The 25,722-nt window shown below is 41.9% G+C and overlaps 1 long non-coding RNA gene across 1 annotated transcript in view; it reads right to left on the bottom strand.

Moving 5' to 3' along the window:
* The window catches only part of LOC106573454 (uncharacterized), a 39,575-nt gene extending 14,277 nt beyond the window's left edge, over positions 1-25,298 (bottom strand). The window contains exons 1-2 of the long non-coding RNA XR_001321349.3: positions 25,177-25,298; positions 11,994-12,098 (exon numbers count right to left, since the gene is read on the bottom strand). This is a non-coding gene — a long non-coding RNA (uncharacterized LOC106573454). The remainder of the gene's footprint in view (positions 1-11,993; positions 12,099-25,176) is intronic.
* Positions 25,299-25,722: the final 424 nt, after the last annotated feature.

Raw genomic sequence — 25,722 nt, 5'->3', positions numbered from 1 at the left:
CCTCTAGTGCAGGGACGGGCAACTTTCATGGGGGTGGGCACCACAAAACATCTGAACTCATTATGAGGGTCTGCGTACAGACATCCATATCCCCCCCCCCCCCCCCCAGGCTAGGAAAATATTTTAGTGGCTCCCCTCTTGACAGTGGAGATAATAAAAAAAATACATTTATTCTATGCAATTCTACACATTTTGCCTTCGGGTGTAGAGAACATTTTGCTATTTTAAAACAAGTTTACTGCAATTCTGTACATTTTGCCATGGTGGCGGAGAGAAGATTAAGCAATTTTATTCCACATTTCATGCCATTCTTCTCATTTTGCTGTTGGGCAGAGAGTAAAATGAGCTGTTTTACAGTATATTTCCTAGAATTCTACAACACGTTTTGCCATAGGGTGGAGAGAAACGCTTGCAGTTTTTAATATACAGTGCCTTCGGAAAGTATTCAGACCCCTTGACTTTTTCCACATTTTGTTACGTTACATTTACATAAGTATTCAGACCCTTTACTCAGTACTTAGTTGAAGCACCTTTGGCAGCGATTACAGCCTCAAGTCTTCTTGGGTATGAAGCTTCATGTTTGGCACACCTGCATTTGGGGAGTTTCTCCCCTTCTTCTCTGCAGATCCTCTCAAGCTCTGTCAGGTCGGATGGGGAGCGTCGCTGCACAGCTATATTCAGGTCTCTCCAGAGATGTTCGCTCGGGTTCAAGTTCGAGCTCTGGCTGGGCCACTCAAGGACATTCAGGTACTTGTCCCGAAGCCCATACTGCGTTGTCTTGGCTGTATGATTAGGGTCGTTGTCCTATTGGAAGATAAACCTTTGCCCCAGTCTGAGGTCCTGAGCGCTCTGGAGCAGGTTTTCATCAAAGATCTCTCTGTACTTTGCTCCGTTCGTCTTTCCCTCGATCCTGACTAGTCTCCCAGTCCCTGCCGCTGAAAAACATCCCAAAGCATGATGCTGCCACCATGCTGCCACCATGCTTCACTGTAGGGATGGTGCCAGGTTTCCTGCAGATGTGACGCTTGGCATTCAGGCCAAAGAGTTCAATCTTGGTTTCATCAGAACAGAGAATCTTGTTTCTCATGGCCTGAGAGTCCTTTAGGTGCCTTTCAGCAAACTCCAAGCGGGCTGTCATGTGTCTTTTACTGAGGAGTGGCTTCCGTCTGGCCACTCTACCATATTGGCCTGATTGGTGGAGTGCTGTAGAGATGGTTGTCCTTCTGGAAGGTTCTCCCATCTCCACAGAGGAAATCTGTCAGAGTAACCATCAGGTTCTTGGTCACCTCCCTGACCAAGGTCCTTCTCCCATGATTGCTCAGTTTGGCTGGGCGGCCAGCTCTAGGATGCGTCTTGGTGGTTCCAAACTTTTTCCATTTAAGAATGATGGAGGCCACTGTGTTCTTGAGACCTTCAATGCTGCAGAAATGTTTTGGTACCCTTCCTCAGACCTGTGCCTTGACACAATCCTGTCTCGGATCTGAGCCAGCCTATAGGGAGGATGTCAGAGACCTGGCAGTATGGTGCCAGGATAACAACCACTCCCTCAACGTGATCAAGACAAAGGAGCTGATTGTGGTCTACAGGAAAAGGATGATTGAGCACAGCCCCATACTCATCGACGGAGTTGTAGTGGTGCAGGTTGAGAGCTTCAAGTTCCTTGGTGTCCACATCACCAACGAACTATTATGGTCTAAACACACCAAGACTGTCATGAGGAGGGCAGTCTCCCCCCTCTTTTCAGTCTCCCCCTCAGGAGACTGAAAAGCTTGGCATGGGTCCTCAGATCCTCAAAATGTTCTACAGCTGCACCATTGAGAGCATTCTAGTCATATACTGTTCTCTTCGCTACCGCACGGCAAGTGGTACCGGAGCGCCAAGACTAGGTCCAAAAGGCTTCTTAACAGCTTCTACCCACAAGCCATAAGACTCCTGAACAGCTAATCAAATGGCTACCCGGACTATTTGCATTGTCCCCCCTACCCATATTTTTACATTGCTGCTACTCTCTGTTTATTATCTATGCATAGTCACTTTACACCTACCTACCTACCTACCTACCTACCTACCTACCTACCTACCTACCTACCTACCTACCTACATGTACATATTACAAATTACCTCAATTCCCTCGACTAACCTTTTCCCCGGCACATTGACTCTGTACTGTTACCTCTTGTATATAGCCTCGCTACTGTTATTTTATTGTTGCTCTTTAATTATTTGTTATTTAGTTAGTCGAGTAGCAGCAGTGTAAAAACAAAGAGGGGGTAGAATTGTTCAGCAGTCTTTTGGCTTGCGGGAAGAAGCTGTTAAGGAGCCTTTTGGTCCTTAGCACTCTGGTACCGCTTGCCGTGTGGTAGCAGAGAGAAAGGTCTATGACTAGGGTGACTGGAGTCTTTGATAGTTTTTTGGGCCTTCCTCTGACACCGCCTATTGTATAGGTCCTGGATGGTAGGAAGCTTGGCCCCAGTGATGTATTGGGCCATATAAATGCCTATGTAAGAATGCTGTACAAGCTCTTCGCTAAACTCAGGGCCCTGGGTCTGAACCCCTCCCTGTGCAACTGGGTCATGGACTTTCTGACGGGCTGACCCCAACTGGTGAAGGTAGGCAACAACACCTCCACCACGCTGATCCTCAACACGGGGGCCCCACATAGGTGTGTGCTTAGCCCCCTCCTGTACTCGCTGTTTACCCATGACTGAGTGACCATGCACGTCTCCAATTAAATCACCAACTTTGTTGACGACACAACAATGGTAGGCTTGATTACAAACAAGGATGAGACAACCTACAGGGAAGAAGTGAGTGTCCTGATCATTTCAGTAACGAGTGCAATAAGTCTACGAACAGATTGGGTTAGTATAGAAAAATGAATGTTATTTAACTTTGTGTAGCATAAGATAAATGTATTGATTAATGAATCAATCCGTACACATGCAGAAAACACAGACATTGACAGTATGCAGCTGAATGTTTATTTATATTTCTTAATTCCATTCTTTTACTTTTAGATTTGTGTGTATTGTTGTGAAGTTTTTACATACTACTGCTCTGTTAGATACTACTGCACTGTTGGAGCTAGGAACACAAGAATTTCGCCACACCAACAATAACATCTGCTAAATATGTGTATGTGACCAATATAATTTGATTTAACTTCATTATTTGATTTGAACTCCGCTTGGTTGCTAAAGACCTGAATTTCCTGCTATGCTACCAGGTCTGTGGGAATGACTGTGTCATGACGTTGGCCTCTTTGGGTACAGGAAGGACAGTTGACCCCCTCCCCTTTGTACCATCCCCCAACCTACCTTCCCCCCAACCCAGGCCCTGTGTGAAAGGGTTGTAAAAACTCTAAGAGGATAATCTCTGGCCACATGGCCCATAGAGACACAGGAAATTCTTCCAACTCACAGAATTGGGGAGCCAAGCGACATTTGTGTTCTGGAGAAGGTATGGAAGATTGGTGAAGAATCCAGCTACGAACTGGTCCGCTTGGTACAATTTTGTGATACTCAGAAGAGACAATATAGCCATATTACCATAAAACTGTTTATATAATAGCCTCAGCTTGAGACTTGCGTCATAATGGTTGTATAAAATGTATTAACCTCTATGGGCTAGGCGGGACGAATTCGTCCCACCTACGTAACAGCCAGTCTAATCCAGTGGCGCGATTTTTGAATCGTTTGAAATACTATTACTTCAATTTCTCAAACATATGACTATTTTACAGCTATTTAAAGACAAGACTCTCATTTATCTAACCACACTGTCCGATTTCAAAAAGGCTTTACAACGAAAGCAAAACATTAGATGATGTCAGGAGAGTGCCCAGCCAGAAATAATCAGACACCCATTTTTCAAGCTAGCATATAATGTCACCAAAACCCAAACCACAGCTAAATGCAGCACTAACCTTTTATGATCTTCATCAGATGACACACCTAGGACATTATGTTATACAATACATGCATGTCTGTTCAATCAAGTTCATATTTATATCAAAAAACTGCTTTTTACATTAGCATGTGACGTTCAGAAAAAGCATACCCCCCGCAAACTTCCGGGGAATTTACTAACAGTTTGCTAAATTACTCACGATAAACGTTCACAAAAAGCATAACAATTATTTTAAGAATTATAGATACATTACTCCTCTATGCACTCGATATGTCCGATTTTAAAATAGCTTTTCGGATGAAGCACATTTTGCAATATTCTAAGTACATAGCCCAGCCATCACGGCTAGCTATTTAGACACCCGGCAAGATTAGCCTTCACCATAATAACATTTCCTATAAGAAAAATGTTCTTACCTTTCCTGTTCTTCGTCAGAATGCACGCCCAGGACTTCTACTTCAATAACAAATGTAGGTTTGGTCCCAAATAATCCATAGTTATATCCAAATAGCGTCGTTTTGTTCGTGCGTTCTAGACACTATACGAATGGTAATCCACGGTCGTGCGCATGGCGCATGGCGTGACAAAAAATGTCTAAATATTCCATTACCGTACTACGAAGCATGTCAACCGCTGTTTAAAACCAATTTTTATGCCATTTATCTCGTAGAAAAGCGATAATATTCCGACCGGGAATCTGCAATAAACTAAACAGCCGAATTAAAATACTCCACGGGGGCTAATCGCGCACGCGCCTCATTCCATTGTCACCTAATGGGACACTTGGATAAGGTGATAATCTGTTTCAGCCTGAGGCTGCCTCTTCAACCTTCATGATTTTCCCGGGTCCTGAGAGCCTATTGGAGCCCTGGGAATTGTCACGTTACAGCTAAGATCCTTACTCTTCAATAAACAGATGCAAGACGCACGACTCCTTGTCAAACAGGCCACTTCCTGCATGAAACCTTGTCAGGTTTTTGCCTGCCATAGGAGTTCTGTTATACTCACAGACACCATTCAAACAGTTTTAGAAACTTTAGGGTATTTTCTATCCAAACCTGAACAATAATATGCATATTCTAGCTTCTGAGTTGGTGTAGGAGTTTGCCCCCTAGCCCAAACAGGTTAATAAGGATAAAGCTATTTGTAATATATTGATGCTATGTACTGATGTTAATGTGATATAATTGGATTTCTGTACCAAGCTTCACTCAGCCATCGGCACGCCCCCCAAGGGACACAGACAGGACCAGGCGTCATTTGACAAGCCTGTTCAAGGGTCACTATAAAACCCACCCTGATTTACAATAGGTTTCAGACCAGGCCTCCACTCCATGGCCAATAGGTTTTACCATCCAATTCCTCTTCTGAAAGTGAACTATACCACGTGGTTAACCTGTTTAGGATAGGGGGCAGTATTGACACGGCTGGATAAAAAACGTACCCGATTTAATCTGGTTACCACTCCTACCCAGTAACTAGAATATGCATATACTTATTACACATGGATAGAAAACACCCTAAAGTTTCTAAAACTGTTTGAATGGTGTCTGTGAGTATAACAGAACTCATTTGGCAGGCAAAAACCTGACAAGGTTTCAGGCAGGAAGTGGCCTGTCTGACAAGGTGTCGTTCTTCTTGTCTCTGTTTATTGAAGAGTGAGGATCTTAGCTGTCCCGTGACACTTCCTACGGCTGCCATAGGGTCTCAGAAGGCGGCAAAAAGCTGAATCGTGGCTTTGCAGGCTCTGGCTGAAAAAAAGTAGCGCGTTTGGGTAGTGGCTGGTTACAGTACTGTGAGACTCAGGCGCGTGCCCGCGTCGACCGAAAGCTTTGTTTACTTTCCTCAGTTTAGCTAAATGGACATTCCCGGTCGGAATATTATCGCTTTTCTACGAGAAAAATGACATAAAAATGGATTTTAAACAGCGGTTGATATGCTTCGAAGTACGGTAATGGAATATTTAGATTTTTTTTATCACTAATTGCGCCATGCGCGCGACCCTGATTTACCATTTCAGATAGTGTCTGGGACGCACGAACAAAACGCCGCTATTCGGATATAACGATGGATTATTTTGGACCAAACCAACATTTGTTATTGAAGTAGCAGTCCTGGGAGTGCATTCTGACGAAGACAACAAAAGGTAATCAAACTTTTATAATAGTAAAGCTGATATTGGTGAGTGCTAAACTTGCCGGGTGTCTAAATAGCTAGCCCGTGATGCCTGGGCTATGTACTTAGAATATTGCAAAATGTGCTTTCACCAAAAAGCTATTTTAAAATCGGACATATCGAGTGCATAGAGGAGTTCTGTATCTATAATTCTTAAAATAATTGTTATGCTTTTTGTGAACGTTTATCGTGAGTAATTTAGTAAAATGTTAGCGAATTCCCCGGAAGTTTGCGGGGGGTATGCTAGTTCTGAACGTCACATGCTAATGTAAAAAGCTGGTTTTTGATATAAATATGAACTTGATTGAACAAAACATGCATGTATTGTATAACATAATGTCCTAGGGTTGTCATCTGATGAAGATCATCAAAGGTGAGTGCTGCATTTAGCTGTCTTCTGGGTTTTTGTGACATTATATGCTAGCTTGAAAAATGGGTGTCTGATTATTTCTGGCTTGGTACTCTGCTGACATAATCTAATGTTTTGCTTTCGTTGTAAAGCCTTTTTGAAATCGGACAGTGTGGTTAGATTAACGAGAGTCTTGTCTTTAAATAGCTGTAAAATAGTCATATGTTTGAGAAATTGAAGTAATAGGATTTTTAAGGTTTTGAAAATCGCGCCACAGGCTGCAAGTGGCTGTTACGTAGGTGGGACGAATTCGTCCCGCCTAGCCCATAGAGGTTAACTTTTACTATTGATACCGACAGAATAAGAACAAGTCTTTGATATTAATTATTAGTCTGCAGCTAAGTAAATTATATCATTGAACGCGAAGACCAACGAAACATCCATTCTATGACAACATTAATGAATGTCGCTTTGAAAGATCCATTCTAACCGAGAGAGAGGGCGAGAGAGACAAAACTCTCCACAGAACGACGCTCCAACAAGGATCACGACGACACATGAGCGTAAATATATATTGATTGCAATTGTTCCCGAATGAGCGAGCCTTCAATTGTCAATTGTTAATATTAATGAACTCTGTGTACCTTCTCAGCTGACCGTTTATGACCCATTGTCTAACAGACCAGCCATGCCTGTTAGCCATTAGGGCACATTACTATACCAATCCTTTGTGACGATAATTACTGTTTGTATGTTTTCTGTTAATTACTTAGTGTAGTAAATAAATGATTTTAAGACAATTGATGTATGGATGATTTTAGTAAAGACTGGGTTCGTGCAGATACAACAATTTACGACGTTTGGAATGAGACTGAACGCGAGGTAAAATACACCATTTAAACCAGAAGATAATCGGCCTATATTATAAAATAGGAAAGTTATATTAGGAAAATTATAACTTTGTAATCTGAATATTCTCCTTGGTGCCCCGATCTCCTAGTTAATTACAAATAAACGATTAATCAGTTTAATCGCGTGATAATAATTACAGGGAGTTAATTGATAAACATGTCTTCAGTTTAATGGTACCCCAAAGACACGACAACTGTCATAATCGTCGTAGTGAGTGGACCAAAACGCAGCGGGTATATGTATGCTCATCTTCTTTTATTGAAGATAACAAAACAAAAACACTTATACTAAACAAACGACGAAAAACAGTCCTGTAAGGTTCACTAACAATACACGGAAACAACTACCCACAAAACCCATGGAAAAACACCCCTACTAAATAGGACCTTCAATTAGAGGCAACGAGGAACAGCTGCCTCCAATTGAAGGTCAACCCAAGAAACTTAAACATAGAAATAGACACACTAGAACAAACATAGAAATATACTAACATAGAACATAAACCAAAAACCCCAAAACACCCCTTTACTGGTCAGGACGTGACAATGACAGAGATTGGCCACAATTTAATGGCAAGAATACAGTTTGTCACTTTGCTAAATCAAGTCAATAATTGTTGATTATCTGACAACACCAGCGTAAAAATAGCAGTTCTCAGGGACACTTGATATAAAGTGAGCAAAATGCTTTGGGGATTTGAACTTGTACGTTTTTCGGCAGAAGTGCATTAATGTTTCCGCAGTGCCACCAGGTACGTCATTATTACCAAGAACATATATCCACACGCTCAAAATTAGGGTACGGTTAGGGTACAATGTTGTTCCCTTGGAAACAAAAAGGTCAAATAAACACATAAGGTATCTTCAGAGGTACACATACAGTAGGAAGTCACATGGTACTGACCAGGTCCTTTTAGCGTACATGTACGGATAGAGTATTATAATGGTACATTTTTCTATCCAATATTTTGCATATAATGTACAATCATCACTGCGCTTTGAAATGTAGGTGGGGGCAATGTACCGCTAGGGTTCAGTAGCATATTTGGGGGCATGGTCTAATATATGTTTATTTGTGCCAAGCGCCAGTGGAGGTGTTGTACCAGTTTAAGTGGTAGATGGTTATGTTATCAAAGTTTGAGCAACTGTTTTAATATGGTAGGTTTTACAATCGTAAGTGAATTTGATGTTAAAGAGCAGAACTGTTGAGATGTTACTGTGCATTTCACAGTAACTCAATGGAAGTTGTGAATTCTGTGTTACTGAATTGGCCACCAGTTGTCAGTACGTTATTGTAAAATGAACAGTAACTTAATAGCCAGTAACTGCTACTAACTCACTGGCAACTGACTGCCAGCAGCATAACTGGCAACCTAACTGTTAGTAAGTTGTTGTAAAATGCACAGTAGCATACTTGCAACTCGCTGCCAGTAGCTCAGTACCTTCAATTAACTTTTCTGATTAAAATAAAGCTTATAACATTAGGTGACAACTATTATGCATTATTTGTGGTGACTACACTTGGGACCCAGCCTCACTTGTCATCAACCTCTAGGTTGGCAGCAAACTGACCTTCCTGCCACACCATCAGGTGAGCATGACAAAGATCAGCCACAGTAAGTTACTGTGAATTTTATAATAACTAGCAAGTTGACAGTAAGTTATTGAAAATTAAACATGAACTTTTTGGTGACCAACTGCCGTTAAGTCACAGGAAAATGCACAGTTATCTCTTAACAGTGAAGCTCTTGATTGTCACAACCTCTTACAAAGACTGTATAACTGGGAGTGGACAAACAAGGTGCTCAATCTTCATCAACATAACGATAAAACCACATCAACTGGTACAACACTTCCATTAACGGTTGGCACAATTTTGTTTTACAACAAAGACCAACTTGGTTTGCCAGCATAACCAGCTAGACCATGCTGGTCAGACCAGCTTGACCAGCATCCAACCGGCCCTGACCAACATAGACCAGAATGGACCAGCTTGAAATTTATGCTGGTCTATGCTGTTTTTTTTCCTTAGCTTTTTTGCTATTTCCCTTTTCACCTACTCCTTGCTTCTGAAGAGCAACAGATGTTACATGCCCTGTGTCCGGTGCAAGCTTACATTACGTATGTACGTTGAATGGACCTGGGATATCCGGTTATGCCTTTCTTCTTTTTTGCTATGGATATCCGGTTATGCTTTTTGTCTGTTTTGTAATCCAGCTCGTGTCAGGGCGCTCTCTAAGCAGTGTCTCTCCCAGTGGATTGTGGAGGCTATCTCCCTGGCATACAGCAGTGAGGAGAAAGGGTTACTTATCAGTATACGTGCTCACTCCACTAGGGGTCTGGCAGAGTCTGGAGTGTTGTTTAAAGGGGAATGGAAACACTTTAGGAAGTACATTTAAGCAAAGAGATCCACTAATACTAAACATGTGCATTTAACATAAAAACATCTCTATATTTTTATTTGAGCTATGGTCAGCACCATTTAAATTGCCATAGTAACGACTGATGCCAGTGCATCACTGGCAGGAATCAGCAAATTGTCTGTGGTGTTGAGTTTTCGCACAGAGAGTGAATCGAAGAGAGTGAGGTTAGGTGCGGACAATGAAGATGGCAACAACAAGTAGTAATTCAAACATGAAATGTATAGCACCAGGCTGTATGAATTGGCTCAAGACAAATCCATCAGTAAACTACCATCGGCTGCCCAAGGATCCACAACTTGTGAAGAAGTGGCTCCATGTCCTGAAGAGAAAGGATGTGCCAGCTCGAGCTACGTTGAAGCACTCTGGTTGCACCGCCATTTGATATTTGGAGGGTTTTGGTATAGGGGTTACTGACTGACCATCATCAACATAGATTACTTTGGAGTCAAGCAAAAGCGACTGAACGGAGGAGGCAACGCGAGTCAATGCAATGGAGCCTGAGGTAACGATAACCGGTCATGACTTTTGGTGAATAGGCTAGCGTTAGACGCTGGACAACTTTTTTGCAACTCTAGTTGAAGGTAACTAGCTAATTGTGTCTGAAGTGTTTTGTGTAACACCCCCCAGCAAACAACGTTTGCAAGCAACAACTGAAACTGCAACATATTTTCTCTGTGTACCCTTGTTATTAGGTAGTTACAGTAGCTAGCTCCCACCTCAGATAGTCAAGTTACTGTAATACATTGTTGACAGACTTGTTTTTGTAATGTTTTGTTAGCTCCACCTCATTTTGCTAAACTCATGTTGACATAGCTAATGTTTTCTGAAAAATAAATGTCCCTGTAATTTGCTGTGTGTGTGTGTGTGTGTGTGTGTGTGTGTGTGTGTGTGTGTGTGTGTGTGTGTGTGTGTGTGTGTGTGTGTGTGTGTGTGTGTGTGTGTGTGTGTGTGTGTGTGTAAGTTTGCGTGTGTGTTGACAAAGCATACAAGTCAGGTAACTTGTTAATGGCAATTGATATATTTGGGTTCAATTGTCTTAACAAAACGTTTGTTTGGTTTCAGGATGACTTCTTCATCCCTGAAAAAATGTTCATAGTGGAGAAGACTGTGCAGGAGGCAGAGGAAGTACATGCAAATCCATGTTGTTTCTAAGGCTATTGTTTATTTCAAGTATATGCAGTGATTCTTGAATATAACTATAGCCAAATAGATGCCCTCATTGTTTTCTACCAACAGGAAAGAACAGTTAGTACAGCATGCCAAACGCTACCTATATGTGCTCTATCTACATGTGCATACCACCTCAACTAACCGGTGCCCCCGCACATTGACTCTGTACCGGCAGCCCCCCTGTATATATTGTTATTTTTTACTGCTGCTCTTTAATTACTTGTTACTTTTATCTCTTATTCTTATCCATATTGTTTTTAAACTGCACTGTTGGTTAGGGGCTTGTAAGTAAGCATTTCACTGTAAGGTCTACACCTGTTGTATTCGGCGCATGTGACTAAAATTGGAGAAATGCAACCACTCTCAAATTCATAGACAGAGCTATAGATGCAACGACTGACCATCCATGAAATCAAACTTGTAATCCCGTTTCTATGACCTACCACTACCATGTACCCAGTTCGCTTTGGATAAAGGCGTCTGCTAAATGGCATACTAAAGTCTACTTTGATTCTGCCAACTAGCTGCCCAATGTAGTTACCATTCCTTTCCAATAGACGGCAGCCAAAGCTAGTTGAAGTCACTACTCTATCGTCAGGGACATGGGATTAGTGTGCGTTGAAAGTAGTTTTATCTTCAAAGCAAGTTTATCTGGTTACGCTTGAAACTGTTGTTATAACATTAGTGGACAAGCTAACTAAGACTATTGGGCTACCGAGTGGCGCAGCGGTCTAATACACTGCATCTCAGTGCAAGAGGCATCACTACAGTCCCTGGTTCAAATCCAGGCTGTATCATATCCAGCTGTGATTGGGAGTCCCTTAGGGTGCCGCACAGTTGGCCCAGTGTAATCTGGGTTTGGCCAAGGTAGGCTGTAGAATTTGTTCTTAACTGACTTGCCTAGTTAAATAAATGTTATATGTAAACTAATACTATTTTTACATAAGGCGCAGGTCAATGTCTTGAAAAAAATTACAGCAGGCTAGATTTACCAAATTAACTGGTTTTATTCAAACTCAAACCCTATGTAAATGTCTTTGCTTCTGGGTATGCTACCTTATGGAAGAGACGACACACGCAGGGAGGAAACGCCGTACACATCGTCCAATTCTCCCTTGAGCCCATAGGGTGAACTGGCGATAAACTGCCAGCCTCTATGCTCTGCAGAAAAAAACATAAGAAAAGTTAGTCTGATACTGAAACTAAATCACAATGTATTTATACTGAGCACGCCCCATTATTGGTTAGAATAAGATTTCATGAATCATGATGCTGTCCGCGATTCAAACTCCGGTCGTCTAATCAAAGGGTGAATGTGTTACCAACGCGCCAAACATATATATATATATATATATATATATATACATATAGATCACCTACCCATTCCTGATATTAACCATAAACAATGTATAATCAAACAAAATTTCACCAATTATTTAACTGGCAAATCAGCTGCTGACTTCTGACAAGAAGTCCTTCATATTGATTAGTGACACGTTCACTGATGGAGGGAAACTAGGTACAACACCTATTTGGCCCCTCACATCAACATCACAGGCGGTATTCTCCTTGGCCAGACAGAGGGGGGAATATCTTCTGGCATGACGCATCCACCGTTGACAGGACTCTGCTGGAATGTCACCACAGGCCTCCTCCATTGCCTGGTGACGGGCCATACGTTCATGGGGTTTGCAATCATACACCTTCCACCGCCATGCTGAAAACAACTCCTCAATGGGGTTTAGGAATGAGGAATATGGTGGGAGATAGAGAATTGTAAACTGGGATGGTCATGGAAACAGTTGCGGACCTGAGCAGCTGATGGAAACTCACGTTGTCCCAAATGAGAACATACATTTGCTGCTCAGGATCACCTGGCACTCTCTGCTCTGGCTGAAAACGTAATGTAAGGTGTTGAGGAAATTAAGGAGATGGGCAGTGTTGTATGATCCAAGGGTGGAATGGCGGTGTAGGACCCCATTGTGGCTTACAGCTGCCCATATGGTGACATTTCACACGTGGCCAGGTACCTCAATGATGGTGTGTTGACCAATGATTTTCCTTTCTCTCCTCCTCTTCTTTGCTAAATTGAAATCAGCCTCATCTATGAATATGACTTCCTGAGGGAAGGGACTTGCATCCAACTTCATGAGTACTGTAATTGCTGTGTAGTAAAGTTCACCTGCAACATACATGAGTCTCTAATGTTTTAAGAGTGTAATACTAGTACATTACTTGCTTGCACGTATTCATACCGTTTGTTTTTCACTCTTTGGGAATTCATTTAAAATGGGATTCTGTAGATTTGCTTCATCCGGAAATTGTGTTTCTTAAGGATGCGGGCTATGGTTGATAAACTCAATCTGATATTATGGAAGATAGCAGGGTTTTCAATAATCTGTTTTTGGATTTCCCGCAGTTCTATGGCATTATTTTCAAATACCATTTGCACAATGGCAGCCTCCTGTTGGTCTGTAGATAGACGTGTTGGTAGTCTTTCAGTTCTACAAAACCAAATAGCATGCGGTACAGAAAACACTACAGTAATACAGTATACAGGATAAGCATGTTACAAAGTAGTATAGCTCCCAATTTCATACATACAGTAATACATTAAACATTTACTTTGTTTCCCCTTACAGTATGTATTGGAATCTACAGTCATTACTGTGCTTAATGTTGTACTACTGTCAAGTTGTACAGTGCCTTGCAAAAGTATTCACTCCCTTGGCTTTTTCCTATTTTGTTGCATTACAACCTGTAATTTAAATTGATTTTTATTTGGATTTCATGTAATGGACATACACAAAATAGTCCAAATTGGTGAAGTGAAATGAAAAAAATAACTTGTTTCAAAGAATATATATATATTTTAAACGGAAAAGTGGTGCGTGCATATGTATTCACCTTTGTTATGAAGCCCCTAAATAAGATCTGGTGCAACCAACTACCTTCAGAAGTCACTTAATTCATTAAATAAAGTCCACCTGTGTGCAATCTAAGTGTCACATGATCTGTCACATGATCTCACTATACAGTGGGGGGAAAAGGTATTTGATCCCCTGCTGATTTTGTACGTTTGCCCACTTACAAACAAATGATCAGTCTATAATTTTAATAGTAGGTTTATTTGAACAGTGAGAGACAGAATAACAACAAAAAAATCCAGAAAAACGCATGTAAAAAATGTTATAAAATTATTTGCATAAAATGAAAACATCCCCACAGCATGATGCTGCCACTACCATGCTTCACTGTGGGGATGTTTTTCATTGGCAGGGACTGGGAAACTGGTCAGAATTGAAGGAATGATGGATGGCGCTAAATACAGGGACATTCTTGAGGGAAACCTATTTCAGTCTTCCAGAGATTTGAGACTGGGACGGAGGTTCACCTTCCAGCAGGACAATGACCCTAAGCATACTGCTAAAGCAACACTTGAGTGGTTTAAGGGGAAACATTTAAATGTCTTAGAATAGCCTAGTCAAAGCCCAGACCTCAATCCAATAGAGAATCTGTGGTATGACTGAAAAATTGCTGTACACCAGCAGTAACCCATCCAACTTGAAGGAGCTGGAGCAGTTTTGCCTTGAAGAATGGGCAAAAATCCCAGTGGCCAGATGTGCCAAGCTTATAGAGACACATCCAAAGAGACTTGCAGCTGTGATTGCTGCAAAAGGTGTCTCTACAAAGTATTGACAATGGGGAGGTGAATAGTTATGCACGTTTTTATGTCTTATTTCTTGTTTGTTTCACAAAATACATTTTTTTGCATCTTCTAAGTGTTGTTGTGTAAATCAAATGATACAAAACCCCCAAAGATCTATTTTAATTCCAGGTTGTAAGGCAACAAAGTAGGAAGAATGCCAAGGGGCGTTAATACTTTCACAAGGCACTGTAAAGTAGTAGAGGTCCAATGTCTGCAGGTCATACCTATTCTCATTTTGACCACATGGTCCACCACAGTCTCACAAATTTCATCAGAGATTACCTTACCTCCACCTCTTTCTGCCAATTTGCTCCCATTGTTATCCAAACACAGAAGTACTCACCTATGACCTTTTTATTCATCCAAAGGTCTGATTACAAAGTGAACATTTACGCAATTAGTGTTTGCACATGTGAAGAGAGAAAGTGATCAATTGGCAATTGGGTTTAGCTTGTTGAACAGTGTTGCTTTTCATTTGCACACAAGAGATTTTAGTTGTGAAAGTTGTGCCACAGGTAGAGAATTGTGTGTTGTGTTTTGTCAAATGTTTGTAATAGAATTGCAATCTGAGTGTGAAGCCAAATGCCAGTAGTATTGCAGATCTGGTGTCTGGTTGTACTAAATTACTTACAGGTTGGGCCATTGTGCCTGATGGGCCAGTTTTAGTGTGTAAACATTTGGTAAAAACTGTAAATTGAAGGAATGAATCCGAGCCTCACACTTATCACCTGTTGAAGGTGGGGCTTCCAGTGAGGTGCAGACTTCATTGGCCTTGTCAGGTGTGATTTTATTTCTGTCAACCATTGTTGTGAGAGTGTAACTCCCCATAGTATGTTCTACCTCATTTCCCTTCTTCAGGGAACAGTAGTTCATAATGATACGTTTTCAACACCTCATCTTGCGAGGATAACAGCACTCAGACTTTAAAAAAATGTTTTATGAATTGGAGAACACATTGGGATCTTAAACCATTCCCCCATACAGAATCCTTCCGGATCCGTTATGTCCTTCGTCTGAGCTTATGGACTGCCCTCTTCAATTCAAACCACATGTTTTCAATGGGTTTCAAGTCTGGACACTGAAATGGCCATTGCCAAATGTTGATTTTGTGACCAACTAACCATTTCTTTGTGGATTTTGATCTGTGCTTGGCGTTATTGTCTTGCTGTAAGATCCACCTACGGACAAGTTTCAGCCTCCTGGCAGAGGCAACCAGGTTTTTGGTAAAGTTCATGATGCCGTTGACCTTAACTCTGAGCAGTTGTTTTGGGCCCTGTACAGGGCCCGTTGAGTTAGGAGGTACAAATATAATTTGAAAGTTACAGGCCTTGTCTTTTTGTAAATCAAACTCAAATATTACTACTGGCAATGTCATAAGAATCTAAAATGGCTGTGTTCCAATTGGAATTTGATCATGTTTGGAGCGCCACCATTAGGTAAATATTTTTTTTTCAATAATTTTGGAACAATAATTGGTGACGTATTTTATCTCAAAACTAGACGTTTTAATCCCTTATTCCCCAACATCAGGACAATTGGGGGTGTCACATCTGCTCCTGCAATGCCCTCTACTGCTCATCCTGTGTCTCCTTGACCTGCCGCCACTCCCCCAGTACTCTCTCCCTCTCCCCCTCTCTCTCTGTGTGTGTGATTGTGTGGGTGGAGACAGGTGTTCTGGAATCAGAGAAAATCCCCACCAGCTGATCCCCATCAAGACCTCTACAAATACTCAGCTCTGCCACTTCCACACTGCCAGATCGTAATCTCTGCTCATTCCGCCCACTCTGACTCTGGTCCCTGTCTCCAGTTCCACGGTTCGTCATCCTGCTACTCTGTCCTGGATTCCCCACTCTCCTACTCCCTTGTATTCCCCTCTGGACCTGCTTACCCTGTCCCAACCCCTCCCGCTCCAGCCTCAGCCTTCCCACCTGGTTTCCTGCAAGCCACCCAAGCTTCCACCGGACGGCACTCGATCTTCCCCCTGTGTTTCAATAAATACCTTGGTTACTTCATCCCAGTCTCCTCGTCTGAGTCTGCTCTTGGGTTCCCCTGTTCCACTCCGCGTAACAGGTTGGAAATGTACCAAAATGTACTTTATGAGGGTAGTATACAATATTATGCGTTGTTTAGAAAATGCCACCAGAGGGGGCCAGAGTTTAACAGGTTAATAAGGGCCCCAGGACCAGTGGAAACACAATAGCCCCATAACATCAAAGTTCCACCACCATATTTTACAGTAGGTTGGCCTATGCGGTTCTTTTCTGCTTATGCATTCTCATTTCGACACCAAACCCGCCACTGGTGTGCGTGGCCAAATAAATATATTTTCATGTCATCTGACTAAAGCACCAGCTCCAATCCAAGTGCCAATGGCATTTAGAAAACTCCAAGCATTTACATTTCTCGGATGACATGAAAATAGAGCTCTTTGGTCGTGCTGCTGCTCCAGTTTCAACTGTTCTGCCTGCGGCTATGGAACCCTGACCTGTTCACCAGACGTGCTGTTTTCGACTCTCTCTCTCACTCTCTCTCTACCGCACCTGCTGTCTCTAACTCTGAATGATCGGCTATGAAAAGCCAACTGACATTTACTCCTGAGGTGTTGACCAGTTGCACCCTCTACAACCACTGTGATTACTATTATTTGACCCTGCTGGTCATCTATGAATGTTTGAACATCTTGGCCATGTTCTGTTATAATCTCCATCTGGCACAGCCAGAAGAGGACAGGCCACCCCTCAGAGCCTGGTTACTCTCTAGGTTTCTTCCTAGGTTCCTGCCTTCCTATGGAGTTTTTCCTAGCCACCGTACTTCTACATCTGCATTGCTTGCTGTTTGGGGTTTTAGGCTGGGTTTTGTACTACACTTTGACATCGGCTGATGTAAAAAGGGCTTTACAAATACATTTTAATGATTGATTTGGCCACACACACCAGCGGTGGGTTTGGCGTCAAAATTAGAATGCATAAGCGGAAAAGAACCCCAGACCTATACATTACACTACCCTTTCACTGCCTTAGCAAACACACACAGAGAGAGAGAGAGGAGAGAGAGAGAGAGAGAGAGAGAGAGAGAGAGAGAGAGAGAGAGAGAGAGAGAGAGAGAGAGAGAGAGAGAGAGAGAGAGATAGTATGTGTGTTAAGTGGTGCACTACATGCAGCAGTGGTTTGTAGTCTCTCTGTTTCTTTGACAGAGCAGAACGGTGTAAGATTTACAGAGACACATTAAGTGCATCGAACAACATAGAACGTCTGATCAATAAAGCCTTCCCACTGTCTAGATACAAACACACACTACACTACATAAGCATAACACAATACTGCACCTAAAACTGCAGGATGATATGAGCTGTATTTTACTGTACATGAACCATTGACATCATTAGCGATTAGAGTCAGAGTTATCACGATCACACCCAGAGCAAGCTGTGAGTCAATAAAATGCTGACTTTGAATGACTTTCGAGACTCATTCTACAAACAACATACTCATACATCAGTTGAGTGTAACACCACTACACCTGAACTGCATGGGCGCCATATGAATTCATGACATTACAGTTTTCCTATTCCCAGAAAAAGCAATAAATGCACCATCAGGTGACACGCAGAAGCAGTTCAGGGATTTGTCTCCTTTAACATGCTGTTCATGTCAATGCCCAAGCCCTCTGTCCTATCATGTCTGGCTACTGTATGAAAAGACTGACAGACTGTGAGGACTGACGGACAGACAGACGAACGGCACCCGGACTAATATACACACATACGCCCACGCATGCACACACACAGACACAGACAGACACATGCACACACACAGACACAGACAGACACATGCACGTACACACAGACACAGTGAAATGTGATTTGCCCCTTTTCAGTGTTTTATTTATTTGTTTTGCGCAGTCATTGTTGCTCATCTTTATCGAGGGTGTCGAAAATGTTGGACCTCGCTGTATGTAGAGACATAAAACACTGGACTGTTTCCTTTATACTGTTTATCACGCTGTGTATTCATATACTGTATTTTTCACATTCTTATGTACATGCATCTACTACTGTACATTGCGTTTTGGTTCCACTGTTCATACACTACGCATCTTTATATACTGGATTCTTATTTATATACTGGTAATGTGCCGGATTCTCATCCATATCGTGTATTCTTCACATAGCTCACTCTAATATATCTAGAACTGTTCAATGCATTTAGTTTTGTTATACACATATACTTGTTTTTTTTATACTGGATTCTTGACATAGCTCATTGTATTATACACTGAGTGTACAAAACATTAGGAACACCTTCCTAACATTGAGTTGCACCCCCTTTTGCCCTCAGAATAGCTTCAATTAGTCAGGGAATGGACTCTACAAGGTGTCGAAAGCGTTCCACAGTGATGCTGGGCCATGGGGACTCCAATGCTTCCCACAGTTGTGTCAAGGTGGGTGGATGTACTTTGGGTGGGGGACCATTCTTGATACATAAGGGAAACTGTTGAGTGTGAAAAATCCAGCAGCGTTGCAGTTCTTGACACATTCAAACCAGTGCGCCTACCATACCCCATTCAAAGGCACTTAAATATTTTGTCTTTCACCCTCTGAATGGCACACACACAATCCATGTCTCAATTGTCTCAAAGCTTAAAAATCCATCTTTAGCCTGTCACCTCCCCTTCATCTACATTAATTAAAGTGGATTTAACAAGTGACATTAATGTATCATTACCTTTCACCTGGTCAGTCTATGTCACGGAAAGAGCAGGTGTTCCTAATGTTTGTAAAGTCAGTGTATATACTGCTGTACATATTTATTTTTTCCTTTATTTAACTAGGCAAGTCAGTTAAGAATACATTCTTGTTTTCAATGATGGCCTAGGAACAGTGGGTTAACTGCTTTGTTCAGAGGCAGAGCAACAGATATTTTTTTACATTGTCGGCTCAGGGATTTGATCTTGTAACCTTTCGGTTATTTGTCCAACGCTCTAACCACTAGGCTACCTGCCGCCCCGATACATATCATTCTTAGTATATCTTTTGGTGTATATAGGCATTGATTGTGTTTGGATTACTGGTACATTGTTATTCGGGTTGGATTCGTCCTGACACTTGTGATTTCTTGCTTCTAGTTTTGATTATTATTTGTGTACTATTATTTGATTATTATTTAGTTTTACATGTTTTACTGCACTGTTAGGAGCTAGTGACACAAGCATTTCGCTGCACCTGCTATAAAGTCTGCTTAACTGTGTATGCGACCAATAAACTTGAATTGTTTTTTGATTTGACACAGAAACATTCAGTTGATAGGGGCTTATTTCCCTGTGCTGATTAGAGAGAATGCTGTTGAACTGCTAATGATGTGATGGAGGCTCTGTACTGCATTCAGCCCACAGAGTACAGCTCTGAATGGAAAATATCATCTGGAAGGCCATACATGCACACACGCACACGCATGCATCATCTGTACACATCTACACAAATGCCTGGCCTATACAAGGCCATATCCATTCACACACACATGCACCGCAATATTGTGTCATTACATGAACACATTCACGCTCCCTCTCTTTCTCTACAAAACCTATTGTGAAGTTTCCAGATTGAATTACTGATCATCCCTAAACTTGACTATTGACAATAATAATGAGAGCTATTTGAGCTACTTGATTCAGAATAGTGATAGATTTCAACTAGCCTACTAGTTGTGATAGATGCTAGGTAAAGCCCCGCCTTATCTCAGCTCACTGGTCACCATAGCAGCACCCATGCTCCAGCAGGTATATCTCACTGATCACCCCCAAAGCCAATTCCCCCTTTGGCCGCCTTTCCTTCCAGTTCTCTGCTGCCAATGACTGGAATGAACTGCAAAAATCTCTGAAGCTGGAGACTCATGTCTCCCTCACTAACTTTAAGCACCAGCTGTCAGAGCAGCTCACAGATCACTGCACCTGTAGATAGCCCATCTGTAAATAACCCATCCAACTACCTCATCCCCATACTGTATTTATTTATTTATCTAGCTCCTTTGCACCCCAGTATCTCTACTTGCACATTCATCTTCTGCACATCTACCATTCCAGTGTTTAATTGCTATATTGTAATTACTTCGCCACCATGGCCTATTTATTGCCTTAACTCACCTCATTTGCACTCACTGTATACAGACTTCTTGTTTTCTTTTGTTCTATTGTATTATTGACTGTATGTTTTTTTTATTCCATGTGTAACTGTGTTGTATGTGTCGAATTGCTACGCTTTATCTTGGCCAGGTCGTATATATATATATAATAGTAACTGGTTTATGGAGGCAGAGATGTATAACCAACCAACAACACCAAACATACAGATACAAATTTTCTACAGACAGTGGGGGAATCAATTATGTATCATCACATACACACACATACTGTACGGAACAGACTCACCTATCCATTATGCAAACATACTCACACACGCACGCACACACACATAGACACACACACACACACACACACACACACGAGAAAAGAACAGCCCTCAGGAGAGCCAGGTAAAGATATGTGATGTGAAAGAGCCCTTTTAGGAGAGACACCCTGTGACACACATAGACAAGTCAGGAGTGAGAAACACACACACACACACTGACACACCTAGAGCTCTATTTTCGGCTGGCGTAAAGACGGCGCTAGAGTCAACGCACGTTAGTTTGCAATTTCGTCATGTAAAAACTGGTGCACTGGCATTTCCAAAACATAATCTAAAGTGCTAATTTGAGGCAGCGCAGATAGGGATATATATATTTTTGAATGGTTTTAGATACCTAGACAGTTGTACAACTGAATGCCTTCAACTGAAATGTGTCTTCCGCATTTAACCCAACCCCGCTCAATCAGAGAGGTGCGGGGGCTGCCTTAAATCGTCACCCACAGCGCCAGGGAAACAGTGGGTTAACTGCTTTGCTTAGGAGCAGTACGATTTTTATCTTGTCAGCTCGGGGATTCGATCCAGCAATCTTTCGGTTAGTGGCCCAATGCGCAAACCACTTCGCTACCTGCCATAGCCTAATGTGCTTTTGGTGCCTTTATACTTTGAAAAAATATATATGTTTTTCCCATTTTGCTTTATTTGGTTAATAACCAAGCATAGCCACCCCTCCACTCAATTAAGGCATTTTTTTTGTCCTGCCCAATGCAATCACGAAGTAGTCAAGACTGTCGATACAGGCTTTGGCTCCTGAGACCGGTTGGAAATAAATCTTAATCGCCAAAGCTTCATTAAAATATAACGTTTGAGAGTAAAACAGTGAGCTGACGTTCCCTTTTTATTTATGCATTGTAGGCAGGCCAACGTTATTTTAGCCATGCAGGTCCCGTTTTTTACTGCGTAAACCCCCCTCCATGATGTAGGCTACGTGTCCATGCACATTATGAAACGAGAGACGAGAACCTCGGTGAACACCAGTGAAACTCGTATTTAGAAGTTACATGTAAACTGTAACAATTGCTTGTTTTCTGTTTCATATGTTCATATTTTCTACTGGAACAAAGGCTGGTACAAGAGCAATGCGTGTCTTTTTTTATCCTTGAGCTTTTATGATATCATTACATTTAACATTTATGTTTTGTTGTTGTTATTTTAAAATAATTACTGATTGCTTGTTTGAATGATTCACCTTCCTGGTATTATGGTGACAACGTCCGTGACGCGATTGCAAAGCAGCTTCCGAAGATCTGTAATATGGTTCCGATTATGTTTATAAAACATATGCCTATTTGGGAGCAGTTTAACGGTGAGTGGACATTCTCCCTTTCTCTTATTTGATCTTTGTCCAGCTACTGAGAAAAGTTTGGATTTGCATAAAACCCTCCATATTCTGCGTTGTTTTCATATTAAATGCCCACGGGGAGAAATGATGGTGCTTGTAAGTGTGACATAGCCTATTTAAAAAAGCTGTTGTTTTGTTTTGTTTAGAATTTGATTAGAATTATTTGTTCTCTTTTTAGGCCTTATCAATATTGAATGTAGTCTTGATATTGACAATGTTTGGCATGTCCATGCTCAGCCATAATGCCTAGCCCCTATATGAGTGTGCATGCTATTGGAGCCATGCAATTACTTAGAACAATGTGTACTGAAAATGGGTTAAAGTTAAGGTATTTAGCAAAGATAGGTCTACATTTTATTATTTCGTTTCTATAAGCCATTTAACAAACTATAACTGACTAACATTGGAATTGGAGTTGAATCCAAGGCATTAATTAAAAGACCAAAATTACACAACTTGAAGCAACCACATATTTAGCCATGGAGTACGTTCTGATTGGCCAGTGAGGGACCAAGCTTTGACACACCCACAACTTGTTTATTAATCAAAAACCAGCCCTTTTGCACCAATGCCAGCAAGTGCGAATTGTGATAGTGAAAATAGAAAACATACACTATGTATTCAAAGGTATGTGGTCACCCCTTCAAATTAGTGGATTAGGCTATTTCAGCCACACTCGTTGCTGACAGGTGTATAAAATCGAGCACACAGCCATACAATCTCCATAGACAAATATTGGCAGTAGAATGGGCTTACTGAAGAGCTCAGTGACTTTCAATGTGGCACCGTCATAGGATGCCACCTTTCCAACAAGTCAGTTTGTCATATTTCTGCCCTGCTAGAGCTGCCTCTGTCAAGCTGCCCCAATGCTGTTATTGTGAAATTGAAATACCTAGGAGCAACAACGGCTCAGCCGCGAAGTAGTAGGCTACACAAGCTCACAGAACAGGAGAGTGTAGCATGTAAAAATCGTCTGTCCTTGGTTTCAACACTCACTACCGAGTTCCAAACTGTCTCTGGAAGCAATGTCAGCACAAGAACTGTTCATCAGGAGCTTCATGAAATGGGTTTCCATGGCCTAGCAGCTGCACAAAAGCCTAAAATCACCATGTGCAATGCTAAGCGTTGGCTGGGGTGGCGTAAAGCTCTCCACCATTGGACTCTGGAGCAGTTGAAACGCGTTTTCTGGAGTGACGAATCACGCTTCACCATCTGGAAGTCCGATGGACCAATCTGGGTTTGTCAGCTGTCAGGAGAACATTACCTGCCGAATGCGCAGTGTCAACTGTAAAGTTTGGTGGAGGAGGAATAATGGTCTGGGGCTGTTTTTCCTGGTTTGGGCAAGGCCCATTAGTTCTAGTGAAGGGAAATCTTAATGCTATAACATACATTGTAGACGCTTCTGTGCTTCCAACTTTGTGGCAACAGTTTGGGCCCTTTCCTGTTTCAGCAAGACAGTGCCCCCATGCACAAAGCGAGGTCCATACATAAATGGTTTGTGGAAGAATTTGACTGGCCTGCACAGAGCCCTGACCTCAACCCCATCGTACACCTTTGGGATGAATTAGAACGCCGACTGTGAACCAGGCCTAATCACCCAACATCAGTGCCAACCTCACTAATGCTCTTGTGGCTGAATGGAAGCAAGTCCCCGCAGCAACGTTCCAACATCTAGTGGAAAGCTTTCCCATGAGCAGGTGTTCACATTCTTTTGGTCATGTAGTGTATTTCTGACACACCCCTGAACCTATAGCCCTACCGCCTATGCTCAGATTTACCATTGCATTAGGTTTTTAATAAAAATAGAGCCCCTAGTCTGTCAGTCAGAGAGTCCTGAGAGGCAGCAGAGAAACGCAGTGGCAACAGTACCCTAATACCAGGACACTGTCCAGTTCACTTCACTAAAACAATATCCATCTAGCCTACCTCCAACTAACTATAACAACACATAAATGAGTTTGTGCTAATCGACACCACTGACTAAATACAACCTCCTACCAAATCCCAAAGCTGCCTGGGAGGAGACAGGTAGGAACTCAAACGCGCGCGCGCGCTCACCTGCTGACGAGGAGTGCAGAGTAGCGGTGCACACAGCAGATTGACGGGTGCGTATATCGATGCGTTCTGGTCCAGTTTGTTGGTGTTCCTTCCCCCGAAACAAAATACTCGTATGACCTCATCAGTAACTGTATCCATCAAATGTGTCACCGAGGTTAGAAAGCAGTTATTACCCCTTCACACATCGTTTCTTAGTTTGGTTTCCTGGGATCCTCTGTCCATTTGGTGTCTGTAGCCTAACGAATTATATAACAGCCAAAATAACTTCTCCACGCTGAGGAAAACACTGCTACAGCTACGCAAGGAAATATACAATTTCTTTCATTTTTCTCTGATATGGCAGTCTGACTTAACCTTAGTTCCTCTGCCAAGTTGTTTTTGCTCGAGTCAAGAAAGAGAATTGTCATGAATCAAATATTAGGCTATCACTCACACATCATATCTGATGATGATGAAGGATGCAGATATGATTGAGTGTCTGTAAATACAATGCACACCACAACATACATTTTTATTTTACTCACGTCATTCCGTCAACATTTCATTGAACTTGCCTTAGCGCGCGCATGTGGACTACCTGTCAAACATTATCCTACGTAGGCCTATGCGTTCTTGCAAATGGACACATTTTAAATCCAATGTCCAGAGATTAAAAATACAAATTACTTACTTTATTTAGAATGTGAGGCGCGCAAATCTTGCAGTTATTTGAGCACTTGAGACGAGTTTGTCTTACTCCTGATCCCTCAGAGTCATACTGAGAGAGAGAAAGAGCGAGAGAGAGCGCGAGAGAGAGGGAGGAAAAAAAGACATCTAGTACCAGAGCGCGGGCAGCCCTTGCCAGAGGATGCTTCAGTCTCCTAGCAACAACAATCGATCTGGCAAGGACATATTTTTATTGCATAAAAAGAAAACTTGGCCATTCACCCCTTTTACCAGAATAACACAGAGAGAGAGAGAGAGAGAGAGAGAGAGAGAGAGAGAGAGAGAGAGAGAGAGGGGGGGGGGGGGGGGGGGGGGGATCACCAACCTAGTGAAAACAAAATGTAAGCACATACTGACACATATTTGGAATGTATCATTAATAAAATCAGATTGTATGATTTTAGGATTAATAAGATCATGTATAATAAGATAATGTATGATTAAGAAGATAAAAATAAACTCATGTTTGTTTTAGTAAGCAGGGATAAAGAAAACAAGAATTGCTACAGGT

This window comes from Salmo salar, chromosome 16 (assembly GCF_965601325.2).
Source record: "Salmo salar chromosome 16, fSalSal1, whole genome shotgun sequence".
NCBI lineage: Eukaryota > Metazoa > Chordata > Actinopteri > Salmoniformes > Salmonidae > Salmo > Salmo salar.
Note: the sequence above shows the minus strand (reverse complement) of the source record. Positions and strands in the feature narration are given on the sequence as shown.